This window comes from Lepisosteus oculatus, chromosome 8 (genome assembly GCF_040954835.1).
Source record: "Lepisosteus oculatus isolate fLepOcu1 chromosome 8, fLepOcu1.hap2, whole genome shotgun sequence".
Classification (NCBI taxonomy): Eukaryota; Metazoa; Chordata; class Actinopteri; order Semionotiformes; family Lepisosteidae; genus Lepisosteus; species Lepisosteus oculatus.
The window spans coordinates 3,497,382-3,525,152 of NC_090703.1; the positions used below are offsets into that span (position 1 = coordinate 3,497,382).

The 27,771-nt window shown below is 37.6% G+C and overlaps 1 long non-coding RNA gene across 2 annotated transcripts; it reads right to left on the reverse strand.

Annotated features, from left to right (window-relative positions):
• Positions 1–8,879: 8,879 nt before the first annotated feature.
• Positions 8,880–10,331, reverse strand: LOC107077749 (uncharacterized). 2 transcript variants are annotated; one of them, XR_011190147.1, is made up of 2 exons: positions 10,196–10,331; positions 8,880–9,222 (listed from the first exon to the last, which is right to left on the reverse strand). It is a non-coding gene; the product is annotated as an uncharacterized lncRNA (long non-coding RNA). The 2 variants fall into 2 exon arrangements; XR_011190148.1 differs by lacking the exon at positions 10,196–10,331 and adding an exon at positions 9,675–9,729.
• Between the last annotated feature and the right edge of the window lie 17,440 nt (positions 10,332–27,771).

Below are 27,771 nucleotides of genomic sequence, written 5' to 3' on the forward strand. Positions count from 1 at the left end.
CACAGACAGCACTGGGGAGCTAAGCTGACTGCTTGATGAAGAATTAAACAGTGTCTGTTACGAGTGGTGTGGAATCTTTTCAATCAAATCAATTTAAATGGAAATTGTTTGACACCCCGAACAGGCAAATATGTCAGCCCAAGGCAATATACAGTACAGTGGAACCGTTTGGTCCCAAGGGCACAACTGATTGAAATAAAAGAGGTACACAGGAGAAAAAAAGCCCAGTGTCTCAGTTAATATCAGACTCTACTCATTGTACAGACTCAGTCAGGGACCCGAGGCTGATGTTGAATCTGCTTATCTGTGTTAAAAGGCTCCAGCTGCATATCTAGACCTAGCTGCACTCGATTTAGATGTAGACCACCTTTTGTCTTTTTTAAAATCTTAATTCTGATAGAGGGAATGCTTTTCTAAATAGTCACACACACACTTTGTAATGGGACAGAAAACCTTTGTGAGCTTTAGCCGGAAACAGAAGCCAGAATGTCATAAAATTATTCTGTGCATTTTATATCGTACAGTTTGTAGCTGATCCAGTCACGATGGGTCTGATGTCACATTCTGTTATACTTCTCTTCTCTTGCTCAGTAATTACTTGGAATGCTTTTTGTAAGGCGATTTTAAGATCCACATGTTTTGTTATTTTTGGGGAAAATGGAATGTTCCATTATATTTAATACAGGTCCCATATATTTCGCTTACAGCTTTTATGGTTACTAGTTATCACAGCTTTCCTGTTGTTTTTTTTTGTCATGAATAAAACATGTTAACCCTCCTATGAAATATTTATACCTTCAGTTCTCTGTACCAATTTACTCCTCCATGAAACCAAGGGCTGAGGAGCTAGGGCAGGCATTGTTGCAGCCTTACATATTAATTTAAAGCTCCTCATCATGCTTTTTCTCAACTGTAATGCCTTGATCGGTGGGGGAATGCTGCAAGGCATGTTAGAGTGACCCAGACAGCACAAGAATAATAATTATAGTCCTGAGTGTAATCTGGTTTGCATTTGGTACATGTTTTGTCCATGAACGTTTCAGTGTGGTTCATAATATAATAAACAGATAATAAAACAGATAATAAAACATGGCAGGTGTGGACAGCTGTTCGTGTTTATAGCTTCAAATCCCTTTCGCCTCCCCCACATTTCATACAAGGGGAAGGTTAGAGCTGAGGAGTTGTGTCTGAAACAAATGATCAAATATGTGTTGAGCTCTGTTGAATCAATTGCATTGAATTAATTGTTTCCTTATCTGGTTATTCTGTAACTATTAAGAACATATGGATATTTGCAGATGAGAGGAGGACACCCCTCTGTTTTTTGAAAGATACCAGGTTATTGGAGCAATGGTACCATGGCTGGGTAGCTTGTTCCATGATCCCAGATCCCTTTATTGGTCATTATTCAGAGTAATAAATGTCATCCATTTATACTACAGTCTATGTGTCACGATCGTCATCCCTCCTCTTAAGGGTGCTCCCACCCTTTCGGATTTGAGTGTATTACATGCACCTGCCCACTGTTTCGCCTGTTGTAATTTAAGCCTGGCACTATTCCTGGTTCAGCTCTGGGAGATGGATGCCCTGAAGCCCACCTACCAGCGGGTCCAGGACAGACCAGACGGCACAGGCTCGGAGCGCCTGGCTTCGTTATTTCGTTTTTACTCCCTGTTCCTGTTCCGGATCCCATTCCGGATTTTAACCTTGTTTGTCTTGGATGGATCTCCCGTTACCTGGACCCTGGACTGCGCCCCGGATTTGGACTTGTTCGCCTGCGCCACGCCCCCCGAACACCAGATCACCGCTGTCTGTCAGCCCGTCCTGATCCTCTACGTCTCTCCCCTGTCGTCCTTCTCCACTTACTCCCGGATTATATCGTCTGCATAGGGTCCTGAACTACACTTCACTTTGCTGACAGTTGCTTACATTTAGGAACTATTTAGAAATAAACCGGTTGTAGGATATGAAAATGCAGGCAGTCACTTTGCATATTTTATATTGACTGTGAGTGTCATTGCTGTTCGTATAAAATAAACCGACTGTGCCACTAAAAGCGAAAGAAATTTCAAGAAGATTTCATGTCACCCACGTGAATCCAGCATCATTTAAGCTTCGTAACAGACGTTCCAGGAAAACAGTTCCTAGTACATTTACTAAGTGAATAAAGTGATGGAGAAAGCTTTCAAGCCCTTTTCAAATAAATGTCTCACTAACTTACTGTACATCCTTATCACTGAAAATGAGATGTGACTGCAATAAAAAAAAACATTTTATTTATTTTGATGTTTTAATTGAGATTGCTGTATTCATGAAACATTCATGGAAACACATTATAATACATGGTTAATCCAGCATCACTTTACCTGATGTTCCCAATTTGAACCCAAATGGATTTAATATTGAATCTGCATGAAATCAGCTTGTATTCATGGCACTCCACATGTACAGTATTTGTTTCAGTTTCCTTATTGAGTGTGAATTAACCAGTAACTTTATTTTAAAGTGGAACATTTTTCAGGAGAGCAGCAGTTTCTCATGTTTTGCAGTGGGTGTAAAGATGTTGCTCAAAAAAAATTTATTTCGGTTTTGGTGTTGAGTCTCAAGCTTTACTTTACTGAAACAACTAATTGAAACGAGTTTACTTTCTTATTGTCTTTAAAAATCATTCTCTTTATATTCACTTGCGTACAATCTTATGTAGACAAGCTTACATAAAATACGTATTTTAGCACATGGTGCTAAATTTGAAGCTGAAACAAATCAGCTTTTTAGCCACTTATTATATATTTGAAGTGCTTTCCTAAATTAAAAACACCTTTCTATCGCTATTAAAAATGATCATGTTGTTAAAATTGTGTATTGGATAACATACCACTTGTAGTTTTAGTTTGGATCGGATATTAGACACTGCAAAGGACTGACATTCATCCAGGGTGTGTTCTGCCTTGTGCTCATTGCTTGCTGGGATAGGCTCTGGCTCCACCATGACCTTGTGTTGGATTAGAAAATAGGCTGGTGGATGGATTAGAATTACTGTGAACAGATTCCCCTGATGGAAGATACTGGGAAGGGTAACATCTGAGAGTGAAAAAATAGGAATGAATAGTTTTAACATGAAGACTGAGCCATCACTTAAAAATTAATGGACCTCTGTAAACTTCAAAGGGAGAGGAGAAAGAATGAGTCATAGAGGGAGATATTTATATATCTCTATACAGTACGAATACAATTTAAATTGTAGGTAATAAAAGTTAACTTACAGTTACCATTCACACTAAATGGAGAAGGGACCACATCTTTATCCTATCCGCCCTGTGGCAAGACTCAGGATGATAATGAATAAAGTTTTCTGACATGCAAGCGGTCCTGAAGTCTTAGAGAACTTTCACTGGACTGCAGCAGGACTGCAGAAAGTCTCCACCTTGCAGAGTAAGCTGTCATTCTTCTCCTCTGTAGTTCTGTCATGGATAATAATATAGATGACAGTACTCTGTCAGCAGGCGTGTTGCACACCTGTTCTAGGTTTTAATGATCAATAAAGGCCTATCATTCTTATAGTTCTGTGACTTTGCACTTCAATCATCTCTGAGATTAAATATTTTCAGGACTGTGAGCTTTGTTGCCTGAACTTACATCAGAGAAGTAAATACAATCTAAATACTGATTATCCCCCTTCTTAAAGTATGCAAAATATCCTACATTCTATGTGCAGAATATTGTTTAATTAATAAATTTCAATTTTTCTTCCCCTCCTGGGGCATGCCTGAAAGCAGGAGGAGGTTACTGTATTTTCTGCCTAAAAAACACCGCACAGTCTCTACTGAATTCATTAGTACTAAATTAGACAGGCTCCATTTAATGGGCTGTAGCACATTCACACTTTTCCTTAACATTACCCACTAATCTGTAACTGTGACAGAATTGGAGACAGAATGACAGATTTGTGGAACAAACACAGACAGCACAAGAGGACAGCACATCAAGCTCATAAGTGAAGTAGGGGTAATTTATATATCTTTTCGGCATGCCCAGCAAACAACCTCACGAGTGGGGATTGCCATCGCAGTAATTAAACTTTAAAATAAGTTTTACATTTTGTTTCTAAGGAAAGGCTCGGGTGGAATAAAGGTACATATAATTGATGTCAGTAACCAGTAGCACTGGAGGAACATTGCTTGATCATCAGATTTTGGATTCTAAACCACGCACATCCAGTAAATGAATAAGATTGAATATTTCTGATAATGTCACTATATAAAAGATTTGTACAGATTACAAATTTGAATTCAATGTTTTCCATATGTTCACCCCAAAACCCTTACTTAGTTTCAGTCTAAACATATGGAAGAATACATATTTTTATTTTAAATGAGAAAAATGTTTTGGATGCCTGCATACTTTATATGCACGGATGCAACCTAATCTCTTTTAGCATTCTACTTGCATTCTAGTGCTATAATGTTTCATATTCAGCAGAAAAGCCTAACAAGCTTGCTGCAGCTAAAATCTTCCAGTTGCATATGAAATTGATTAAAACTCAACGCTTTTAATGGTTTTCAATCTTTCAGCTCAAACCATTGTAGTACTAAGTGTTAGAATCCGCTTGTGTGACTGTCTTAGACATAGACTTGGAAACATACTGTAGGTCCATCCTAGGTTCTCTAGCTTCAGTTTACTGTGTTGCATAATAAATGTGAATTTGAAATGGCTGAACACAAAACATTGTATATAGAGTAATTTTTTAACTCCTTTATGTATTGCAAGGTTCAGTTCAGTTCAGTTTATTGTCATATGCAAATACAAAAGAATAATAAGCCCCTTCTAATATTTTTAATCAGGAATATTTTTAGCCTGAGACGTTTAGAAATATGCAGCTAAATTCAAAATTATCTGTTTATCCTAACTAATATCCCAGTCTTGTGCTAACTTGTAAAATTTCATTTGCCCTGCTCTTACATCTAATGATCCAGTCATTATGTGGAAGCAGCTTATTCCTTTCTGAAGGCTGTGGGAACCCAGACGTTATTGCAGAATGCAAGGAGAACGTATTGTCACAGGGTGCAAAGCAGGAGAGAATTTAGAGACACCCTAATAATCCAACATGCCTTTAGCACCCAGCGGAAACCCACAAGAACACAAGCAGAACGGGAAAAACTCCACACAGGAATCACCCCAGTGGATCACAGAATGCAACAGCAGCAAGGCAGAACAACCACTAATCACCACGTGTTCAGTTGTTGCCTTCTTTTCTTTTTCTTTTGTAAATTGAGGGATAAGGACATCGGATATACAAAGCCTTTGTAAAATGCACACTACTCTACCCCAACAGATTTGAAGACAAAGGTGAGATCATACAGAAGGGTAGGCCAGTGAAACAGGGGATGTCTTGGATCTGCATCTACTTCATGGACTCCCTTGCCAAGTGAGCATGAAAGCTGTCAAGCCGAACCCTGTACAGACAAGCAAAACATGACTTCATAATCCCAGGCAAAGCACCAGGGAAACGAGCCCAGCCTATTAACATCCACTCAAAAAGGCATGGACAGGTGTTTTCAACACTCAGCCTGTAAACTCTCTGTGAAAAGTTGCTAATAACAAGAAAATGATACCATTTGTGTTTGCCTGTCTGCTGGTAATTTTCACAGCCATGTCAAAGTGATAACATGCCACTCAAAGATGGTCCTGGGATACAGTAACTGTTTTCCCAATGTCAAAATTGCCTTTACACTCGGAACACGCAAGCACAGAAATGTATTTTCATGCTCTTGAAGTGAGGCTGAGTACTGCCTCATTTCTTCTGGATAGTAGAACTGAAATAACATAATGCACGTTGGAGTAAGTGATGCACAAACAGAACGGCCAATTTCAGCCGCGTGCATCTGGAAAATGCAGGAATGCACAGGCTATGCTCATAAATACTTGGGGTGGTATGGTAATTCATGTATCTCAGCTCCAGTTCCAGTGTCCTCGATGTATCTACCTGTCCATGTGTGGAGCCTGTGTCTTCTCGGATTGTTCGTGTGGGGCTTCTGCCAGGTGTTCCAGTTCCATCGAAACTTCCGAAGCCACACTGTTCAGGGCTGGTTTTAAAGTGCTCCTTTCCAGGAAGGCTACAAGGTGGTTTTCATCGTAAGAGGGTTCGCACCTGGGGCAGCCTTTACTCATCAACGCTGTGCCCGCAGGAGAAGAGAGTCAAATGAGCAGGCAGATCAGAAAGGCCTTGTCTCATTGGGCATCTTTCTCATTGGAAATTAAATGAATGCGGACATCAAGTTCTATGTGAATTCCATATACTGGAGTTACATTGGTAGGTTTTCTTAATTTCACAGTGTCATTAAAGAGATGTAAGTTTGTTTTTATTACTGACAAAAAAAGCATTTTTTTCATTGTCCACATGTTTTTGCAAATGTGGCTTTTGTGAACAATTCCTTTTAACAACTGACAATAATGATAAGTCAGAGGGAGAGATAAAATGACGTATTGTATTTAAATTGAAATTACAAAGACATACTGTAGATATTTTCTGCATATTACAATTCCAGGGCTTTTTGTTAGATGGCCAGGATCCTAAGAGCTTAATGGATTTTCATGAGAAATGTACAAGTAATTAATTCTGATCACTTGCCAAGCGAAAGTACATTATGCAAAACACAGCAACTGGCCATATTTCAGGTAAGCAAGACTTTTGCTTGATCATAGCAATTATTCAGCCACATGCTTTTATGACCCCCTACAGATATCGTCATTAATCATACACTGACAACACAAACAAATGCAAGACTGCTACCTGCTGAAGTGGCCCAGTATGGCTATATATTAGTCCTGAAATAGATTCAATTGTACGATTTTATTATTAGTGTTTTTAGACGAGCTCAGCATTACCAATACTGTGAATTTATTTAATGAGTTAGTTATAAAAAATTAATGTTTTAAGATTGAACTTCACAAAGTACAGTATTTGGGATCTTGGTTCTTGTGGGTTAGACCATAGAATACCGTACAATACAACTCAATAGATTTGCCAATTTCCTGCTCAGCAGTCAATATGCTGATTGTTTTAGTGCTGTTGTGTGCAGAAAAGTGATTTTTTAAAGTCGATAGCTGTGGTCATCATACTTTTTTTTTACTGGTTTTCACAAAACGTATTACTAGATCAAGTTTCATCAGGCTTTTCTATCTAAAAATCACTCTTGTGGTGCTTGTGTGCAAAATGGGGGCAAATTGCCCATGCAGATTCATTTACTGTGCACTGGGCAGTTTGCCATGCTTTACACCTTTACTCATAGAAAGAAAAAACAAGGAATTTGATTTCACTTATTTTTGCAGTCAGGAAATTTGCTTTCTGTATATATTTCCCCATGTACAGTATAGGGTTTATCTGCCTTTAAAGATGCATTTTTATTCGTCATTTCATTACATACGTTTTATTTCTGCATTGCTTTCACATGCTTTCTAAATGACATAGGCTTTCAGTTCACGGATGACCTGCAATGAGAATCAATGGAGAATCTTGTGAGAGTGTTGTTTCTGATTCGGATGAGTGTTTTGTCTTCAACATGTGGAGTAAAAACACACAGCTGAACAACACAAGACACTGTACCTTTATATGAATGTGGTATGCGCACTAGTGCTACACTCACTTTAATTTCTGATGATAAATGTCTGTATGTGACTTCTTCATCTTTGACAACACCACAGATAAAAATGTTTTTTTTGTCTTTTTACTATACAGTGTGGAATTATACAGGAACGTAAGGCAAGAAACAATGTGATGTTTCTGCAATAGAGCCCACTTCAGGAGCACAAATGTGACTCATTTCTTCCAGGATGGATATATTGCCTTTGGTACAATTTACAGTAGTTCAGCTGACAGCATCATAATGTTTCCCAGTGGAATAGTACCAGTTATAGTGTTAACAGAACAGTAATACAAGAGGAAGGTAATTTCTGAGCCCGAATAGATGATGGGGCCAGAACTTATCTTGGTTCCCAGAGCACGTGACCCCCCTGATGGGCCTCCAGTCTATTGTAGGTCTTTCCTTCAGCAATGCTGGACTCCATGCATGTAGCTGGGGGACCACAGCTACTGGATTTAGTCCCTCACTCAAGCTCTAACAGCACTGTCTGCAGCAGGGATGTGCACCCACAACCCATCAGCCCTGTCCATTACTTACCCATTATGCCACACTGCCCAGTTAATACAGTAGCACCAATAAATGACATTAGATCTATCAGGACATACATTTTAAGGACCTTAATTATATAAACTACCAGTGCTAATCAAAGTGATCAATGAGGAAGTCTTATTTTTGCTAGACGATATCTAGATCCCAGCATGAAGCCTTTAAGAGTATAAGAACACAGCATTGTGTACTGAGGGAATATGTTTAGCCAGGGATAAGTTTGAGCAGTTTAGCAGGCACATCTCAAAAGGGCCAAAAATGCATTTTTCTTCCAGCTCTTCTCACTGTACATTATCTGTATCTGTAATGCTACTTCAAGGTATTTTCTGTTAAATGAATAACAAATAAGAACTTCATATCATTCATTCTAAAAGTTTACTCACGCTCACAATCACAGAAATAATGATGTCTCAGATGTGAAGAACTGGAAAAGACAGGAACAAAAAATGATGGCAGAGAGGATGCACAGCACATGCAATAAACTACATATAATAATTCAAACACAGAAAAAAGAATATTTAACCCCAAGGTCATAGGTGCAAAAGTGACTTAGATACTGTAGTTGCAATCAGAGACATTGCTGTATTAGAAAGTTACCACCATTCTTGCCCTGAAACCAATTACAAACCAAGAACCTATTTACATTAGATAAAAGCAAGATATCTCTAGAAAACAGAAACAGACATTTTTCCATTTTTGCCTGGTGGGTAAACACGTTGTTTTAATCCAAGGCCAGTTAAGAAGTACTTCGTAATAAACTGTTAGCTGGAAGGTTGTATATTTATATAACAGCAGAGTCTGAGAGACTCATACATCCTCAAGACTGCTGCTCTGTGTTAAGTATCAATAATTAGCCCCAGATTAAGCATGCTTAAGGACGTTGAAATTGGCAAACTGTCTTCAGAGGTTCGAAGCCACTGCTGTTTCTAGTGGTGCTGCCGGTGTTTCTTCTTCTCAGTGTTCCAGGAGTTAGCAGTTGGCTGAGTAAGGATGTGGTGGGAAGTGTGATGTGATTAACTGATGAACGTGTTCAATTCTGTTAGAGATAGAAGCACACGAAAAAACACTTTGACCCACAAAGGCTTTTTTTTCCATTCACTTACAGTATTTGTCTGCAAAAAGATCCATTTTTTAGTACAGGCAAAATTAGATAATATCCCAGACTCTGTCATCCCCTGTCACTATCTTCCTTTCTTCTTTTTATTCTGACAATGGTCTTTGACGGGAAAGGTTACTTATTTGATTAATAATAAAATAATAAAGGAAATAACTCACAGCACACCTGAACTAATCTATTTTCTGCCTGCACTTTCTATGTAGGTCAACATCAGTTACCATGTTGGTTGGTTCACTACACTGACACAAGGACTTTTCCAACTTTGCTCCGGTGCTACATTTGCCTGCACACTTCTAACATAAGACCATAAAGTTCGGATCGTTGTCAAAAACTGCATTTAAGTGAAAGGGAATCGTTTCAGTTTTCCGCACCTTAATTTCATGATTAGGCACAGCGTAACACCACCAGGGAAGAATCTAGTCTCTGGTTTCAAACATGGAAGGAATGAGGAGAGCAGAATTAGTTCTGGAAGAAAGGGCACTGAAAATCACCTTGGCAGTGCCAGGAATGTGTGAGTATTTGGTCCATATCATTTTGTTCTTATGGGAAGAACAGAGCACAGCAATTTAAAATCCTAGACAGGCTGCTGCTGAAATTACGTTTGAGGGAAGAATGAAGGCTCCACGTGAGCATGCCTGGGCATTCTCCAGATGGCAGCCTAATACTATCATACAGCAAGGTTTGTTAGCAGTGACTGACAGCTGGCACCTAAACACACAATCTGAGGGCTTGCCATTAGCTTGCGATATTGGCTTTCTTCAGTGCATAAATTATACTCTGTAGAAATGAGTCATTTCTAAGTTAAGGAATAAGCAGAGGTTAATTCCGTGCTGAAGAGTATAACGGGACAAAAAGAAAAACACAGCATTTCAGACGTGGAGCCTTTACACACCTGAAGAGATTGTTTTTTCCTTCCTTTGTCTTTGTGCTGTTGTGTGGAATTAACCTCTCCTTCTTCCTTTGTGGCTCACTGGCTGATGCAGCTCCTCATTCGAACATGTTGAAGCAAGGAAAGACAGTTAACACTGAAACAGAGGGAGGTAAAGGGAGAATGAGCAGATAAAAGGAACAAGAAGCAGAGAGAACGAGTGGGGGAGGGGATGGGGGTGCAGCTCGCACATGAGGAAGAGTCTCAGTCAGCCGATCTGGAAACAGAGAGATTGCTTTTAGAAAAAAGACAGACTAAGCAAAAGCGAATATATATGAATATATATTCATGACTGAGTATCAAGGGTTAAAATGATCACAAGGTCTTAAAGGCATGCATGCATGGATCACAAACCATATCTTCCAGAGTTAATCAGAATTAATTAGGGAACAAACACATGACATAGCTGAGATGCACCACATACTTGCAAAGTAATTCCTTGCACATAGCTGCATGGAAGGCCAAGGTAGCAGGTATTTTTAGATTCCCTTGAGATACTAATTGATTATTTCTGAACCAGATGGTATGTGTAATTTGCATTTAACAAGATGTGTTAAAAGTACAGTACGTTTTGCTTCAAAAGGGAAAAAAATGCATAACATTCTAATTAGAATGAGACATCAGAGTCTGAGGCAATAAGGACGCAACATAAACTGAGCTTTTGTATTTTTGTTTAAAAGAAGAAGGGTGTATTTTCACATTTTTAATGTTTAATGACAACATGAGAAACCCCTTTGCAGTAGCTTGTTGAAACACCAAAAGAAGGCCTTCTTGTCTTTAATCACAAGTAACAAAACAGTACCCAAGTATCAAATCACCAATGTGCAGAGCACCTGCAGAGACTCGAGCACCACTCCCACATAATACCTACATCACCATTTAGTAAAATGATTGCAGGTGTAATGCAATGCCTTAAGCTGAAGAATTGCTAAATTAATGTATATGGCAAAATGTAGAGATTTTTTTCCTTGAATTTTTTGCATTCCATGTGATGTAATACCTCTGGGATGTAGCCACTGCAGTTAAGAATTATGTATTTGCTGACAAGTGACTGGGATTAATCCCTGCTCTTAGCTGTAATGTGTATTGCCCTCAGTCTGTCAGTTCTCTCCAAAATTACTCAAAAGCAGGTGATGGCATTCACAGAAGCCAAGGGATAAGGTACTAAATTATTCATTGGACAGCTGAAATTTTACTCATGTTACATTGATTGCATGTGTGGTTCTGCAGACGAGCTGATTCATAATAGACAACTTTATTGCATCAACAGGAGATCATGCGTTATTATTTTTATTAAATTATTTAAAACCTTGAGAGGATGAACAAAAAATACTGACATATTGACTTGATTCACTTTGCAAAAGCTGGTAAAGTTTAAAAGCTGCAGGATGAGCTGCAGGATGTTTAAACTGGCATTTCTTAAAATGTACTGTACACACGATGAAGCAAAAGTGCAGATTGTTCATTGAACTCAGGCAGATCAAAAACAGCCAATTAAATCATGTCGCCCTGAAATTATAGCTAACATCAATAACAGGGAATTCATCTGTGCATCTGTAATAGTACAGAATATCCATGAATAAAGATTTTTAAATATCAGCCAATGCAGTAGCACAGAGATAATGAATTTTGAGATCTAGTTTTGTAATAAAAAAATCTCTTTCCTATAGACAGCACATGTGCTGGTTCCTAGGACATGATGCCTTGGATGAGATGTCATAATAATATTGTGTGGGCTCTAGCTTGCCATAGATTCAAGGCGATTAACCTTAATGCTCTGTTTAAATTTCCCTACAGGTCTCACTGCTATGCTGAAAAAACTACTCTGCACCTATTTCTGAAGGCAAGGCCACACTGAAATGAGATGGTGTGTGTGCGCATGTATCTTTGAAAGCCTTTTAAATATCACTGCTGCATTACAGCAAATGTAATTCTATTTTACAGATATGAAACTTCTGGATTTGGCAAATGATCTATTTGTATTACACTTCTTGGGGTGATGGCTCTGTGTGGCAGGTAGATGCCTGGGATGATGCAAAGAAGATGCACACTGCTTCTCCACAAACTCCAGTGTGCAGTTCAGTGTCCCTTTAATAAATTCAGACAAGAAATTCAGACTAATGCTAGTGGAGTCTAGTCTCGACATCATATCTAGTGTCCTACTTTCTCAGGCAAGTATGTGAAAGTAGATTCTGTTCTTTACATTCTTCACCCACAAAACAACGACAGTAAGTACAATGCCTTCCAAATATATTTGGACATCAAATTCAATACTGTTGCTTTTCCTGTTCACTCAAAAATCTTGATTCTTGCTCATGATATTAATATGCATGATAAGGGCAATACAATATACTTTTTATTTTTGGGTAATCCCATGCACCGGTTTGATCACATTAGAAATAAATGTACATTGTGTTGAATTATTACCCAACCTGATCGACAGTTGCCTGTCAGGTAATTGTCACAATAGATTTGCTTGTTCAAGGCAAAAAGGTTCCCTGCTATCAATTTGTATTTGGACTTTGTAAAAGGAGAACTGAACTGACTTTATTAAAAATGAAAAACCCAGGTGATGCACTTATTCTCACGATGCACTGTTATTCATGAGAATTTATTATTAGAGTTCAAAATGAAAATTCCAATTTTTATATTGTCCCAACACTTTAGAATCAATTGATTTAATCATTTTTATCTATTTTGAACAAACAAATAAAGGAACATGGTTAAGTAACTTGATGTTGTTGATATTGATATACTCAGATCTAGGCCAGACAGTAAGAGCGACTATGTCAAGACTGCTCAGAGGCCTTGGAAAGTTGGTAATAAAACCTGGAATGTTTTCCTATTTCAAGGCCTGAGAATATTTCTGTGCATTCCTCTCCTGTCCTTTCTGTTCTCTGTACATGTGAAAGTTAACTGTAGTCTCCAAGGAGAATCCTTTACAGGAAGAAGAAACTGCTGAGCACTGCACTATGTGTATATATAGCTTAAACAGAATGTAAGTCTGTGACCTTGTGCTGCTCCTTAATACCTTAGATGTAAGGCATTTATCAGCTGGGGAAGACACACATTCCCAGAGAAATGGGTGAGCTTGTTCTATGCCATCAATTTTAAATAAGTTATAAATGGTTGAATGTATCTAAACTATTCCTTACTCTGCAATTTGGATTATAAACGTACCTGCTTACAGGCATTGCTCACTACACACCTATTTGCATTGAAAAAGTTCCATTGAGTATGGAAGTAAATATATTCACATTTAGCTACAAATCTTCTTTCATTCCCCTCATTATAAAAACAAAAACTGTGTAATACGCAGACAAACTCACAAACATGAACATATATGAACAAAAGATATAAGGGAGAAATACAAATAAATGTTGTAGGGTTATTTTGGTAAAATTAATTTCTCATACATCACTATCCGTTGTGTACAGGTAAACATTTAATTTTATCAGGAATCTATGAATGAATAGAATGGACACGGCAAAAAAAATGCAAGGATTTTGAATGAACATAGAAGACAATAAGTAGAAAATGTGTTTTCAACTCCAATAGTATCCCGATACTCCATATCTAAAAACTAAAGTGACAGCTTATTCAATTGAAATCAAATTATTCAGTAAAATTGCAAGTAAGACAGAAAATTGAGATCAAATATTTTATGGAAGGTCACTACTGACAACAATTTGGCCAAGACATTAATAGGGAGCATGATGTGCTTGTAATGAAGAAATGAGTGACTGGAGATGACACTGAAAATGAACACTGACATGCTTCTGACCTTGAAAGTGCATCGAGGCTTTCAACTTGAAACATGGCTGTTGGATTACACAGATCCTCCAAGGCATGAAGCTAAAAGCACAAATACTGTATATTGGCTGATTTAATTACAATACCGTGCTTCAATTTAATAAAGTATATTGTGGGTCAGACAAACTATGCATTTGGGACTATATTACTGGAGCTGTCACTTTATTTAACAAATACAACAAAACATTTTTAGTACCACACTCTAACAACTTTAAAATGTAAAATAAAACCATGCACTATTACATTGATGGGAAGTTTAAATCGATTTGGAGAGAAAGAAAGTCTTTCATAAAGTAATTATATTTTAAAGTAACATTATTGGATCTTAAAACATGAAACTAATCCTTAACCATTAATACAAATGTGGTGAAAATGCCCATGTTTTCCTGGGATACAAGAATGTTAGAAAGAACACAACCATGCTACAGGGTCTCAATATGTGGAGCTACACGTGGAAACAGAAACTTGTAAGTTCCACGTGTCCTTCACACAACATGATAAATAAGTCTGAAGAAAATTACAGTTGAATTGAATAAGGCACAGAGACAACCCATCTAAAACTATTCAAATCAGGAAGAAACATTTTCTAATAGGAAATAAATAAATGATCACTTAAGTACTACTTACCATCTTCAATTTTTTATAAAGTATGTGAAAATCTTCATCTATCTGTGTTACAGAAGCAACATGTTTCAGGGTTATGGGTGTTTTAAGAGCAAGCACTCGCTATTAATGCAAGTAATTATGGGAATGAAAATTAATTAGCTCTCACCGTTTCACAGTCCATGGCTGCTAACTTTGACTTTATACACGTGTGAAGCAGAATTAGAAGTTTTTTAGACAGTTCTGCCTCCCAGCGTTCTGAAACAGCGGGAGCTAATTAATATTCATTCCCATATGTATTTGTCTAAGCAATTTAAAGCTTGCATTCTTTACAACTGAACAGCAGACTTTTCCTAGGGTTATAGAACAAAACAGGATCAGGTCGAGTGGATCTTCAGGAATTCTCAGATAGAAACACATTTCAGCAGGCACAGAGCCAATAATATTACAGTTACATTATCACAACCAAGAATGGCACAGAAATGGCCACTTGCCAAGTTGAGTATTGTGTTGTGTGCAATGAAGTGCTCTGAGTATCTTCGACATTACAAGGCGGCTTCTAGGACACTATCTAAGAGAGATCCCAGAGGCAGGTTCAGAAGAACCCAGTCACAAACAACTTGACATCTTTTAAAACTCACATTAAATAGATTCAAGATTGCATATGAGTGCCGTTAGCTTGAAATTCACGTTGCCCTTGCTGACCCACGTATATAGCTGTTGATATTAACGTCAGGAAAGCCTTGAGCTTTCCTTGAGGGAGTATAAGATAATAGAAATGAAATTTAATGGAAAACAATTCCTACAACACCCTGTATACATGATACAGTATGTCTAGAGGATATATCAAAAATACTTTCCAGGATTACTATCCAATAACTTTCCAGTTGTTATATAATTTCAACAGGATTTTTATGAATCTTTAATGTTACTAACACAAACAAAGGCGAAGCTGCTCACTAGTATCTTGCTAAACTCATAATTAATTGTGACAGCACAGTGCAATGTCTCTCCCAATGTCAAAGACTAAAGTAGGTTTTCAGAAAATGTAACAACTACCTATGAAGAAAGATTCAAACCTTTCTTCTAGGTTTTGAATTCCTTTTTTTACATAATGGTATGGAATGCCAAAAACAATAAGTTAAAAAGAACATTAAAAATAGAGCATGAGCATACAGTATATAAAAATTGAGCATACTGAGCATGAGCTGCCTTGCAGGAATTAAAAGACTAGAAATAAACGGCACGCAAATTTAACGCAGTCTGCAAGCAATTTCTCTCACAGCATTGTTCCAGCAGAACTGTGGTCTTACAGATGGCCTTTGTGTGCAACAGTGCTGTTTGTGCTCTGCTAGGCTGGTGCTTGAGGTGCTGTCAGCTTTCTTTTACACTTGGTCATTCGATATGTCACTCCACCAGCTGTGAACAGAATCATTCCAGAAGAGAGAGACCAAGGAACTGAGGTTAAAGTGCCGAACATCTCTCAGTCCTGGGAGAGGCTGACCCTGAAAGGTCACTGCTGCCACTGTGGTTCGATCAACGAAACTTCCTAAACTTCAATTGCTAAGAGTCGGTCAGCAAGATTTCATGTAATGTCTCTGCACAATCTTAGGAATCATGTCTACGATTATTATCAGTAACATATTTTCAACTGCATACTGCAGCTGCAGATTCATGCAACCAGTCTGGACTCCTCTCTAACCTTACTTAGATACATACTGTATCTGTACAAGCTTTTGCTTCTACACACATTAGTAAGGAATAAATGACCCTCAGAAAATACATTCAAATGATCTGATCCCAACACCAATAAACAAAGCAAATGTATTTTATTTGAGGTGCTTGAATTCTCTCTGACCTCAAATGAATATGGTTAAGCTGCAGATTATGTGTAACTTGTAAAGGCTTCAAGAAGGAAAACGCTTCACGTGAGAATAGCCTGAAAAGGGTGTGTCACATCAGTACACAACTGCACAACTGCACAACTGCACAACTGCACATCAGTACACAACTGCAGCCTCTGAAGACCAGCATCCAGCAGGACGTATGGGTCTTTAGATCATCAACAGCTTAAGACTCTTGCTGAATTGGTAAAACTAATGACCATCTCCATGAGGTCATTAAGAGAAGAGGTGGAACAAAACCTGCAGATACTGCGATGCTCCAGAATGGGAGTTGTGAGCCACTGACATAACAGGATTTGCAAGCTTTGCTCTCCCTGCAAAGGTTTGTAATAAATAGAAGAGAGCATTTTATGTATCCTGGCGAGTGGGCTGTCTCCTCAACATTTATAATGTATTTAAAGATTCCACAGATCAGGAGTCTTCTGAGTTTGGAAAGTGTACACTTGATTGACAGCTATCATAAGGTAATGTGCTATTAGTTTTTTAAAGAATACGAAACTGAATTTGCACAGTCAGGTGCCAATTACTGTTCATGGTTACAGGTGAGTAAAGGATGGGGGGAGCTGTAACCAACATGTGATAAATATGTAACACATTTAGATTACACTAATAAAACTTGGTGGAGCAGAATGATGATGAACATCCTGGGGCTACAGTTCAAAGGTTTCACAAAATAAAAGATAAAAAAAAAGAATTATTTTGATTAGAGCTCTTTTTCAGCCCATAAGCATAAAAAAAATATTTAAAATTTTATTATAACTGTCAGAGATTATTGTGCTATTTTTGTTTTACTGCCCTTATGACTCACAAAGCAAGTGAAATAGGATGATGAAGATAGTTCTTGATTTACATGGCAGAAGCATCCCTGAAAGACAGTTTGTAGCTCAAAAATGTATAAATTAAAACTAATTTCCCATAAGAATGCATGTAATTAGTGGGGACGTTGTCTGGGTCCACTCTCAAGCAGAGTTGGACTCCCATATACAGTACAATTAATTACACACATTCATTCATGTACAACTGTAGCTTACACAGTTGTAATAAAGTAATGTTTAGACTAAATGTTTTCAATGTTTATCACTTTCATGTAAATATGAAGGAAAGACTGTAGTTATTGGAGGGTGATGGGTTTCAGAAATCAGGATCAGGAATATTTTGTCCGCTATTTGCAGTTCTTCTCACGTTTCGTGTCCAGCACCTTGAGAGCCTCTTCATTTCATTTGTGTATCGTGCTACTCCGTTTTCACAGGCAGTCATTTGACAATTTTCTCTTCGACTGCATCTCTTTTCATATTAAGATAGTACAACACAGGCCTTTGTTTGTAAACCCTATTCCCATTAAATTCTTCGCTTCAGATCCAAGGTCAACCACAACTTAAATTGTGCAATTCATAATTAATTACAATTACGAATGTAGTCGAAACTTAGGACAGCTGGATGATTGTAATTGCGATACTAATAATGCAACGGAATTCAGATTAGCTACATTTCATTTAAACCTTAATTTGTCATGGTGGTGCCTTTTTTTAAAAAGTCTAAATTGATAAAATTATATGCACATTCACATCAGGATAATTTAACGGAATGCCAATTATGGTGAACTTGATGTGGCCGATAAGGTAATTACTATTTCATATTTTCTCCAAAAGTGTATGTCCTTTAAATGCAGGCCTGGTAGAAAGAAGAATATCTGGGGTACTTTTGCTTTACTTTTATTTCACTGAGGAAAAATCCTAATATTGTCTAGGGATTTGTGGGTGTATCTTACTTAAAATTGAAAAACTAAATTACAAGCCAGTTAAAAATATTTATTGAGTGGGACTATATGGAGGGAAATATAATGAGCATCAAATGATACCACTCTCTCACACGTGAAATATATAGTGTACAGATTTTAGACATTGATTAAATGTTGTTGGCATCATTCATGACTGACAGAGATGCAGTTGAGTGACTCTGTCTGTTGCATATTCCCATGGATCTTGAGGAATAGAAGTTATATTGTGCCTGTGGCAGATGCAGGTGGATCCCACTCTATTACAGGGTATTTTTAATATTTAATATAATATGTAGATACAGTATATGTACCGTATATTAAAAGTCAATAAATACATACACATACACAGCACACAAAATAATGCAAATCCAGGGATTAAAGATTTTTGAAAGGATATTAATGCAGAATCCTTATAAACTGCCTAGCAATATACATTACCGTTACAGAGTGTCCAAAATACAGTACACTGGCAAATGACTTTATTACCCAAGATATCTGTCACTTCACCTGTCGAAAATTAACCAAAGACAGCCATTACACTGCATGTTACATTCAAACTGCAAACAGTACCATCACTGAGTTGTGTATGTTCTAAGCTAATGTCAATAGGCTTAGATGTTTTGTATGAATTTGAAGAGCGCTGTGTCAAGCAATCAGCTCTAAATGGGTTAAATCCTCAAAAGAGACAGAATGACTTTGTCTTAGAGGATGTCTTTGGAAAGTGATGAGGAATCAGTCTTTTAGCCGGATCTGATGACTGAATAGTTTCATTGGTACATCTGATGGGATCACTTTGATTGAAAATAGTTTGGATTGATTAGCTGTCAGTTCACACACCAACAAAGAAAGGAGAAAATCTGACTCAATTTTTTTTCAAGGATCATATTTGACACCTAGTTTGGGACTAAAATGAAAAGAATTTTATTCCAATCATGTGTGTAGCTATTCCGCAAATGGTATTATTATAAGGAATGCCAAGATTACATTGTTTCTATAATAATTAATTTTAGTTTATATCACCAGATAAGATAACATCAGTAGTTTTAGTTATAAATATGTAACTATCATTTTCTCATAATAAAAAACACTATAACTGTGCAGGACCCATGTGGTACTAAGCAAAAAGCTGAACTGTTTCAAGATTCAAGATTCAAGATTCAAGATTCAAGATTCAAGATTTTTTATTTGCCATATGTAATTCCAAGTGTATTGGAATTCTTACTCATTCAGCTGTATCCAGTAACAGTAGAGAAAAAATAGGCACAAATGACAAAAAGACATGGACAATAAATGTAAACAAAAGACGTTATAATACAGCCAAGACAGGACATAGTACAAACAGTGCAGTACTTTAAAGTGCAGGTGCTAATTTAATCTGTTTATAATGCAGTCTGCTTGGGGGAAGAAACTGTTTCAGTTTCTCTGATGTTTATTTTATTTGTTCCAGTAAATATCCTATACTGTATGCTTTGGATAGCAGAAACCAGGAAGAATGTAGCAGCTGAAAACCAAGACTGTTCCTCTACCAGCGTTGCATTCCTCAGCAGAATGATGTTGCATCTATGTGTGCAAATCCTTCAGGGTGATGCAAAACTGATCTGGCACAAGTGGCCTATAAGTGCAAAATCACCGATCAGGATCTAATCTCCTGGAACATTTTAATTTGATCAGAAATGTCAAAAGACCCGGGGATAAACATGGAATCTTACTCATGTGCTCACTGATCAACAGTTGTATTTAGATTATGGGTATGAATATGAATATTAATTAACTGTTAGCTCTTGTTGCATCTCAATGTAACAGGAGATGAACTTGTCTTATGATTTCTTAATCTGCCTTCTGGCACACATAAACTCAGAGTTAGCAGCTGTGTGGCATGGAGATGAGCCCTAACCAGGGTGAGATAATAATAATCCATCTGCATTCTGAGTTTCAAACAGTGCCTGGTGATTTTGTGGCCTGCTTCTATTCTGTGTTCCAGGATACTTTTGTTCTTTGCCTTTGTTTTTCCAGTATCATTCCTGTATCATCTTTTTGAATGCTTCTTTGGTTAATCCAGCTCCTTTTTTGAGAATTTGAACCATGTATTTGTATTTGATGGAATGTTGCAAACAATCAAGGTGTTGATACTTTCATTGTTTTCTCATACAAATAACAATGAAGAGGAAAAAAACACAGCATTTTTCTAAAAATAAATTTTGCTTTAAGACTTTTGATTCAGTTAAGAGTGGATTGCATTTACTTTAGTTTTAACTCCTTAGTTGAGAGAATCTTTATAACTTGTGGGGAACATTCTGTGTTTCCTCTTCTCATATTTCTAACTGTTTACTATTCTAGGAAGGGCTAGAAATAACATTATGTTGACCTTTTCTATAAAAATACCTTTCCTTATAGAAACTTGTTTAACACTCTTAAAATTCTCTTTAAAATCCTTCTTAGTATTGTCATGATATAAAGATTAATTTTATATGAGTTGAAACAGTTTTAAAAACTAGTAATTAAAGGGTTCAACATTGATCTTTAAAATTCACCGTAAGTTGCCATGGGTTTTTCAAACACATTTTTATCCTATGTACAGTAAGTATAGAGTCTCAGTGTACTGTTCTCCATCTGCTTTCTTGGACTGTTTTGATGGTACGAATGTACTCGGATTACATTGTCTAGTGCACCTGTGTCAAGCTTACAGCTCAGATTTTCAAATGAGCCGAACTTTCATCTTGGTGTTTGCTGTCACAGTTCCAATGAAAAGTCTGTTTTCTCAGCCAGTTTAATCCTTTTCAATCACATGCACTCTTTTTGAGTCATCCATCTCAGTAAAGTGTAGATTTTATCCCAGTTTTTACATTGATTTCCACTGGTTGGATAACTTTGTGGTAAATGCTCTCATTAAAATCTTTTGCCTTCAAAACTTCTGTGATATCAAGGAGTTTTTTTTTTACTGTGCTTGTATTTTCTTGTTTACAGTTGATCATCTTTGGATTTTTCCTTTCATAGATAATATTTTTCTTTGGGTTACTGTAGCTTCCCAGCATACTCACTGATTTGTTAAATGATGATCATATTTCCTATAAAACGTACATGTATGATATACTTCTAGTGCTTTATACAAACATGACCAGATGATGTGCGTGTGTAGAGAGATACCAGTGAACATCGTTAAACAGCCAGCAGCCATGTCACCCTGCAACTCACAGCTGGCAGTCCACTGAAGCTCAGCAGGTGTGAGCCTGGTCAGTACCTGGACAGGAGACTTCCTGGGAAAAACTAAGGTTATTGCTAGAAGAAGTGTTAGTGAGGCCAGCAGGTGGCGCTCACCCTGTGGTCTATGTGGGTCCTAATGCCCCACTGTATTGACAGGGACATTATACTGTAAAAAGGCCCTGTCCTTTGGATGAGATGTAAAACAAAAGTCCTGACTCTTTGAACTGGCTTCATCACTCTGCTCTCCTCCTCACTGAGAACTGGTGTGTGGGGAATGGTGGTGCTGCACATTGGTGCTGGTGGAGGTGTTATGATCCGGAAGAAGGACCCTATGCAGAATATTCAGAACTCGAAATAACAAGTAAAGGTTTTTCCAGAAACGTGGGTCAGGCAGTCAGGCCAGGGTCAAAAACCAATAAATCCACAAAAAAAGTTCAGGGGAGAGAGAGACGAATAACCATACATCGACAAAGGAAGCAGAGTCCAAACCAAAGAGATCCATAGTAACCAAGCTGAGAGCCAGAAGACAAACTCAGAAACAAGCCAGGGGTCAGAACCGAAAACCTAGAAATCCTGTGGAGAGGGAACAAGAAACAATGCAGCTCTAGCTGGGTAAAGCCCAATACTGAGCAAGAAATGGTGTGTCAGGCTGGTTTAAGTAGGCAGGTGGAAGAAGGTGTGTCTGATGAGTTAATTGGAAACTGCACTGGAATGCGAAGGAGCTGATTTCGGGCGGGGAGTTCTCCAGCGGTTTGACGTAACAGGAGGGGAATCGCCATTACCTGTAAAGCACATTGAGTGGAGTGTTAATTAAAGCAAAATCCTGGAAAGGACAAATGAAAAGGACCTGCAGCTCAAGAACAGGAAATGCAGAATGGGACTTAGTGGGCCATTCAATCCTGGACCTGTACCCACAAGTTATGGACTGAAACCAGGTCCAAGTAAGGTTGAGGCAGTAGTCTGAATTGCCAGCATTAGAAAGTAAAATGTAACTTTAGGAAATCCCTAGAGATGGTTACATCAGGTTACATCTAGAGATGGTTACTGTATATACTTAGGGAAGTTCATTCTGAAGTTGTCAGCAGTCATTCTGCCCACTAGGAGAACATTCAGAATTAAGTGGAGTGGCACTGGGACCAAGATCACCCAGCCTGAAGGGCATATTGGCCTAAGCACCAGTGTTGCAGTCCTGTGATGTCAGCCTTCCAGTGAAACTATTGTTAGATATTGTTATGTTAGAGGAGCAGACTGTGAGCAGTTCTTCTGGAGAATGAGGCACTGGTGGCATATGCTTCAAACGCAACACTAGAAGCACTACAGCGAGATGCTAAAATTTCAAATTAGAATTTTGCTCCCGTGTTTCTAAAGGGGCAAATGGAATCTCCCCATGGGCAACAAAGTAGTGGCAGAGAAGGAACTCAGGATTAAAGAAAGTATGAACAATGTGCTGTACTGCCAATAACCCATAGGTTACATTTATGCTTACAGGAGTAGGAGATAAGAGTTACATGGTAACCACTTAGCGAAATAGTAGAAACAGACTTGTTAAAATCTGTGTCAGGTGACATAATTTTTTGGAGCTTTTTCATAAGGATTTTTTTTTCATTCAGGGATCAAATACATCAATGACAATAAACAAGATTATGAAAACATGCATGAGGGGTTCTGAGCATCACTCATAGAGCAGACTCAATCACAGAGCTGAACTCTATACCGGAACCCTGAATTCTGTCCGGACAGACTTTAAATATTCTGCACCACCTGATGTGGGTGTGATTGTAAATTGTCTGCAGGTGTTACAGGTTTCCTGTCAGAATGCATCTCATTGCATAACTGGCACTGAGTGACAGGTGAGAGGCGGCACGGTCAGCTACCGTGGGAAACACTACCTCGCTCTGTCGTGTTCAAGCAGGAGTGAGCGTGACATAATGTGTATACATGTCATTATATGTGCAATTACTGATCAAGCATTCCATAGAATGTGGCAGTAAAGTGCCATGCACATGAAGGAAATGAGTTTTACTTTCTATGTGGTCTGATCACCACACTGATGTGATAAAATGTGAAGTGGTGTATTCAGCCTCTTAACAACCACAGCCACATGTACTACAAGAGCCATTATGTGGAAATCCTGTTGAGGCAATTGCACTGCTTTTACTGCCAATATGAACAAGATTTCATTCTGGACATGGTATACTTGTGATTCTCGGGGTTCTCTCTCTTATGTTTCCTAGATAAGAGTAATGGCCTTCAAGAATAATGGCCTGTCTGTCTTGAGACATACAGTAACAGTCTAGCCTAGTCTGTCTGCACCCTTACATCGCACTGTGTTCTTAGAACTGAAGTTACATATACTGTAGTTACCAAACCATTTTTTGTCATAGCTTGATAGTGTTCTCAATAAACAAAGTCATGTTAATTGCAATTATCATATAATTAACCTGGAAAGGTTAAATGAGAAATGAGAATACATAAGTGAAAATAATTCTTATCAGAAACATTACAAAAGTCTAAGCAGTTGTTTCAACCAAACAGGAGCCAGTTAATGATACCTTATTGAACTTTTAATTGGTTTTAAAAAGGTTATGAGCTAATCACAAAGCTGTTGTCATATGGGATATTCAAACCATTTTCTTTCCTAAGAAAAGTAATTTATGGGGCTTTTCCCTTTAGACTTTTTAAATACGATACGAAGGTCTTTAATACAAGTGTTACATATTACATCAGTGGGTTCAACTGCTTGTTTTATGTAGTCAAACACTTTGTTTTCCTAAAAGAGCATATTTTCTTAAAATGAATCCTACAATAAACAATATCAGTAAAAAAATGGATTTAGATTTTAAATTTATGTAATGCATCAAATGTATTTGGTGTATTTTTTCTATTTAGCAGGGCTTCTACTCATTAATGTGAAAAGACAAAAGCACAAGGAAATCAAAGAAAAGGAGGATTGTAAAATCTTATACTGGCACTTAAAAAACAAAAAGGACCTTTTTTGGCCCATATCTTATGAATGTGTGAAGGCGATAATTAAGAAACTATAAGTCCCCAAATCAAATTTAAAAAGTAAGAAAAAAAACAACAATAAAATGTATGAAACTTTAGTACACTTCAGTAACGTAACAAAAATATAATGTAGGAATAATAAATCAAAATGCAGCTGCTGTAAATGTCTGCAAGGTGCTTCACAAGTTACAGTTTGCCCTCTGTCGGTTTTTTTAAAAAAAGCTGTCGGTGCAAAAAAAGCTTTACCTTTTAACAATTATCACTTTACCTGCTGACTTTTATATTATGCAATGCGTGAATTGAACATGCTAATTCACCTCAATTATTCAGGACTGTGTAGAGCGCATATGCAAATATTATTATTATCTGTGTTATTATCGGAAACAGGAATGTGCACAGGAATTCCCTTACGACAATAGCAAAGTGAATTTAAGATAAGGTGGTCTGACAACAGTAAATAAATGTTATCCTGGATGTTAAATATTCTAAGAAGAACATTCTACATAACATGTAGAGGTAGCTTGTCAGAGTAACTTATATGTATATCTCACAATCTTTATTAAATATGCAGCATTTAGTTTGTTTTGCACAGCTGTGCAACAAGCAGCACAAAACATCAAACAGACATACTGTAGGGATGCCAACATGATGTCTTGCATGCTCCTTGAACTATGGCTAGTGCTTGGATAATGCTTGGATAGCAAGTGCTTGGATAGAAAGCAATGTTTCATATATTTATATGTCTTATCACACTTTCCAGATCTTTTCTCATAGAGGACTCTAAATGACCTATAATACTTTGGGGCCTAAGTACTGCTTTTGGTTTAAAACTACACGATAAATGTAAAGATGACAAAGCATGTGAGTAGAATGAAAAACTCTATTGCTAAACCTTTTACTGTAGATTTTAATTGGTTTGTACTACAATATGCCGCACGGAGTAAGACCCTGATAAGCAGTATTCTGTTTTCTATTTTTCTAGCCCAAATTACCGCCGTTCAGTACACGTGGAGCTCTTACTCTTGCTGTCTGTCCTACTGATATGTCGGATATACAGTATATATATAAAAGTGTTGATTGGTTTAATCAGAGTGAGACGGAGTTCAAATTACTTGTCTCTCACACTAATTACAAATTAAATCCTGGAAACAGCAGGAGACCGAACATAATCTGAATCATTAATGTGCTTCCTCCTTCAACACACTCAAGAAACAAATGGCCATGTTACTCATGTCTTCAGTTGTCACAGTGTATATCAAGATAAAAATAAAAATGGCACAACCTACAGTAGCAACCATTTAACATTTCACAAAACAACAATTAGCAGATATGATGCTCTCTTCGGGACACAAACCAGAAAACATTATTACTTAAAACACTTTAAAGTTCTGTGAAATAATAATTTATCATCCAGATTACAGCAGTAGTATATTGTGAGAGGTTTGCACAAACAGTGCAGCAGTGTGATGTTGCCAGGGACATTTCTGAATGACTTCAGTTCTTTCTGTGAGTGTGGTATGGTTATTTTACGTATAACAGAAAATGTCATGTTGATTTAATAGTGCTACTGACTCACGGTACATGTGAGAGACTATTAAGGTGTGCTGTTATCAACTTTGAAAGTTTTTTATTCAATTCGGGATGACACATCAGGTTTGCCTAAGACCATTGGAAGTCGATGGAATTAGCTGCAAAGTCTGCATTGTTTCATGGAGATTATAATAGAAGTTGGAAGAAGGCTTGATATGCAAGCGAGACATACAGTATATGTATAAAAGACTCACTCCTAGGACTTATCTTTGTGTAACTCCTCCCACCACCCCTGCACCCCTGCAGCAGCTCCGTGGCTCATTCCTTGCAATAGTGAGGGGGGTCTGAGCAGCCTCATCCTCACAGCTTGGCTGCCATTCCCTCAGGACAGGGGGGTCATGCCAAATATACTTAACACACTTCGTTAAGAAGTATGCTCTATCAGACAGAATCTGCTCTATCAGATTCATTATCATCTAACCAAAACACTGCATAATTTTTTTCTTACTTTTGCTACTGCAAATATCCCAAAAGAAGCTCTTTTGCAAATCCAATGCATAAATACAGACATAAAATCCTAAGGAGTCGGAGTAAATGCGTTTAGGAAGCACATTACAGTGTAACAGTAACAGTGTGACTCCAAGCCCCTTCTCTGAGCATATCTGTTTCTTGTGAGAAGCTCAAGCCCATTCATGCTTTTGTCCTTTTTGTCCAGTGGTCCAGTCCTGCCTTGTTGGGCTTCACTGGGGCAGCTCATCTACACTTCAGAGAGTTGAAACTAAATAAATTATCCTGAGCTCTGTATTCATGGTTTTGTTTTCATTGCGGAGAACACTTCTTAAACGAGGGCAGAAACCACCAGAGCCATTTTTTCCTTCTTCCATACTGATACTTTTTTTTAACAAAGATCAATAAATAATTTGTCACTATATAAGCTTAGCTCAACCCTCCTTTCTGGAGTGGTGAGTTTTTTGTGGGTGGGCTCTGTTTGAACCAGCACTGGGGTGGCCAGTGGGGTAAAATGGTGTGAGCGTCCACAGTGGGCAACAATCCCACATTCTGCTTTGTCTCCACAGTTGATTTTTCCTTCTTCGTGTCTCTCATCATGCAGGTTATTTGTATCCTATTTGTTGTACTGCCTGTTGAGGGCATGTTGAGGAAATTTAATTATCTTGTGTAAAATAGCCAGTCACTCTGTCATTATCAGTTCTCTTTAATATATCAGCTGTTTGACTGATCTCATCTCACACTGGAAATCTTGAGAGGAAAGGAGTTACAATAAAGCCACAACACAAATATTACACAGACTGTAAATTGTTTAAAGATCAGCAGGGCATCAACATTTTGGGACAGGTCACTGTTGTCATCATTAGGGGTTGGCAGGAAGGTATTGATTCTTTGTGTGTCTGAAGTAACCTTTACATTTAATTGGGTGAAAAAAAACCAAAACTGCCGCTTCAAAACAACTCAAACTAGTTTATCTCAAATCTCAAAACGGAGAAATATAAATCCCTTACAGCCACACAGTAAATGTCACTCTGTAAAATAAAGGTTGCAGGAGTGTTTTTGATATTTTTCTCTTTCAACAAATCAATTTCTTTAGGTACTTACTCTGTGGTAATCAAGTTTTAAAGTTTTTAAAATTTAGCTTATTACCTTTTGGGTATACGGTACAACAACATCAACAATTAAACCCCGTTTTTATC